General features: G+C 42.4%; 1 non-coding gene across 1 annotated transcript; it reads left to right on the top strand.

The window, feature by feature from the left end:
• Positions 1-3280: 3280 nt before the first annotated feature.
• Positions 3281-3387, top strand: LOC131226557 (small nucleolar RNA R71). The gene has a single exon (XR_009161931.1). It is a non-coding gene; the product is annotated as a small nucleolar RNA R71 (small nucleolar RNA).
• The last annotated feature ends 280 nt before the right edge of the window (positions 3388-3667 follow it).

Below are 3667 nucleotides of genomic sequence, written 5' to 3' on the forward strand. Positions count from 1 at the left end.
AATCAAATTCTTGGAGTAGAAGGATCCATCGTATCAAGCGGGGCTTAGAATCATTCTTAGAAAGAAGATACTTCAGTGCCGCATGATCTGTATAGATAATGATCTTGGATCCGATCAGGTAGGACCTAAATTTGTCCAAGGCGAACACTACGGCTAAGAGTTCCTTTTCCGTAGTCGAGTAGTTCACTTGGGCAGGATTTAGAGTCCTACTTGCGTAATGAATGACGTAGGGCTTCTTATCTTTTCTCTGGCCTAGGACCGCCCCAAGAGCATAATCAGAAGCGTCGCACATAAGCTCAAAAGGAAAACTCCAGTCGGGTGGCTGCATGATAGGTGCAGTGGTTAACGTGCCCTTAAGCTTGGTAAAAGCTTCCTGGCATTGCTCAGTCCACTCGTACGGAGCATCCTTTTGAAGAAGATTACATAAAGGACGAGAAAGAAGACTAAAGTCTTTTATGAATCGCCGGTAAAATCCTGCATGTCCTAAGAAGGATCGCACGTCTCTGATGTTCTTGGGTGGAGGTAGGTTAGAGATAAGATCGATTTTTGCCTTATCTACCTCGATTCCTTTGGACGAGATGATATGCCCAAGGACAATTCCCTTTTGAACCATGAAATGGCACTTCTCCCAATTAAGTACCAGGTTCTTTTCTTCACATCTTTTCAGCACACATTTAAGACTTTCCAAGCACTTGCTGAAAGATGGACCGTAAACAGAGAAATCGTCCATGAAGACCTCTAAATATTGCCCCACCATATCAGAAAAGATACTAAGCATACATCGCTGAATGGTGGCAGGGGCATTACATAATCCGAATGGCATCCTTCGATAAGCAAAGGTGCCATAGGGACATGTAAATGTGGTCTTTTCCTGGTCTTCAGGCGCTATCTCTATCTGGTTGTAGCCCGAATACCCGTCAAGGAAACTGTAGTAGGAATGACCGGCTAACCTTTCCAGGATCTGATCAATGAATGGTAAAGGAAAGTGGTCTTTCCTCGTGACGGTATTCAACTTCCTGTAGTCAATGCACATTCTCCAACCAGTAGTGACTCTAGTTGGCACGAGTTCATTATTAGCATTGGCTACGATGGTGATTCCAGACTTCTTAGGGACCACTTGAGTTGGACTCACCCATTGACTATCAGATATAGGGTATATAATACCCACGTCCAGTAGTTTAAGAACCTCGGCTTTAACCACTTCCTTCATGTTTGGATTTAGTCTACGTTGTGGTTGCCGAGCGGTTTTTGCATTATCCTCAAGATATATGTGGTGAGTACAAATCGAGGGATCGATTCCTTTGAGGTTCGCTATCGTCCATCCTAGGGCTCCTTTATGCTCAATGAGAGTAGATATAAGCATACTCTCCTGTTCTTTCTCCAGGTGGGCAGAGATCACCACCGGGTATGTCTCATCTTGACCTAAATATGCATATTTCAAATCAGAGGGCAAAGGTTTTAGGTCAAGCTTCGGCGGCTTGAGGTTAGACGGTAGAGGCACTACATCAGTTTGTGGTAATTCTTCAAATTGTGGCCTCCATCGGTTAACTTCAAGTACCGGTGCAGTATCAAGCAAGGCGCACGTCTCCTTAATCATGTCATCATCAAAATCATGGAAGTGGGCCAGACACGTCTCTAGAGGGTCAGAGGATAAGGTCAAAGGTGTCCTATCTTCCGTGAAAGAGTCAATCATGTTAATGTTATGGAAATCGTCATCATCCTCTAACCGTCTGCCTGTATTTAAAAATATGTTTAACTCCAATGTCATATTCCCGAAAGACATATTCATAATACCATTCCTACAATTAATAATTGCATTTGAAGTGCCAAGGAATGGGCGACTAAGAATGACGGGAATTTGAGTGCTTATGTTACTGATGGGTTCGGTATCCAAGACGATAAAATCTACAGGGTAGTAGAATCTATCAACCTAGACCAACACATCCTCAATTATCCCTCTCGATATACGAAAAGAGCGATCAACAAATTGTAATGTGGTTAAGGTGCGTTTTAATTCACCCAAACCTAACTGTTTGTATACCGAGTAGGGAATCAAATTGACGCTCGCTCCTAAGTCAAGAAGTGCATGATCAATTCGATGGTTCCCGATTACACATGATATGGTTGGGCTACCGGGATCCTTGAATTTTTGCGGCACGTCTTGCTTCAGGATGGCACTCACTTTCTCAGTCAAGAAGATTTTCTTTTGAATAATTTTCTGTCTTTTAGTCGTGCATAAGTCTTTCAGGAATTTGGCATATGAAGGTATCTGTTTAACGACATCAAGTAGAGGAATGTTGACTTTTACCTGTTTCAACACCTCTAGGATATCCGAGAGTTAGAGAGGGGTTTTGGTGAAACCAACCGTTGGGGGAATGGAGCAACTAGCTTCTCTAGAAGTTCCGGTTCTACTTTTTGTGAGGCATCACTGTATCCATCATTGTTGTCCTCTTTTGGTTCTTGAGGCTTTTCGGGCCTAACCGGAGGAGTTTTCTCAATGATCTTCCCACTCCTAAGAGTGGTGATGGATTTAGCATGCCCCATCTGATTTGAAGAGCTGGGATCATTATTCTCGTACTGCGGTTTAGGATTGGGGAGAGGTTGTGCAGGAAGCATCCCCTTTTCTATAACCGTCATACGAGAATCTATCTTTTGCATAAAATCTATGATTCCCCGCATTGCCTGAGCCAGCTCTTGTATGAGATTTTGAACCGGTTCCTCTTGAGGTTTCACTTGATTTAGATTTTGATTGAAGAAACCTGGAGGAGTCGCCGTTTGTCCATTCCTCCAACTAAAGTTTGGATGATTTTTCCAGCCAAGATTGTATGTGTTGGAGTTAGGTCCAGTAAAAGGTCTTTGATAATTATTTACGGCATTGGCTTGTTCATTCAACACTCCTCGAAAGGCAGGTATTGTAGGACAGTTTTCAGTTGTGTGAATGTTGCAATCACAGATGCCGCAAACAATTTCATTGACCTTATCCTTCTTTCCTTCCATGGCCTCAACTTTCCTTATGAGCGTAGTCACTTTACACTTGAGATCATCCACTTCTTTCAAGAGATATAATCTACCTTTTTTCTTTAATTGAGTCGGCCTAGACGTGGTGTTTGCCATTGGGTAATAGTCTCATGATTGTGTTTTTTCAGCGAGACTATCGAGGTAATCCCATACCTCGTCAACATCTTTGTTGATGAACTCTCCATTACACATTGTCTCGACCATTTGGCGCATCGAATATGTCACTACATCATAGAAAAAATTTGTAATGCGCCACGTTTCAAATCCGTGTTGTGGGCATGAACTGACCAAATCTTTGAACCTTTCCCAACATTGGAAGAATGTTTCATCTTCCTTTTGGGCAAAGTTCATGATCGCTTTTCTGAGGGTAATCGTTTTATGATGGGGGAAGAATTTTTTTATGAATTCCCTCTGCATGTCGTTCCATGTGCCAATGGATCTAGGACGCAGTGAATGTAACCACGTCTTAGCTTTCTCTTTTAAGGAAAAGGGAAAGAGTTTCAGCCTAATTGTATCCTCAGATACATTAGGAAAACATAATGTAGCTATAATCTCATCGAACTCCTTCAAGTGTAAATATGGACTTTCTGATTCAAGTCCATGGAATTTGGGAAGGAGTTGGATAACTCCTGGCTTGATGTCCATTTGT

This window comes from Magnolia sinica, chromosome 14 (assembly GCF_029962835.1).
Source record: "Magnolia sinica isolate HGM2019 chromosome 14, MsV1, whole genome shotgun sequence".
Taxonomy (NCBI): domain Eukaryota; kingdom Viridiplantae; phylum Streptophyta; class Magnoliopsida; order Magnoliales; family Magnoliaceae; genus Magnolia; species Magnolia sinica.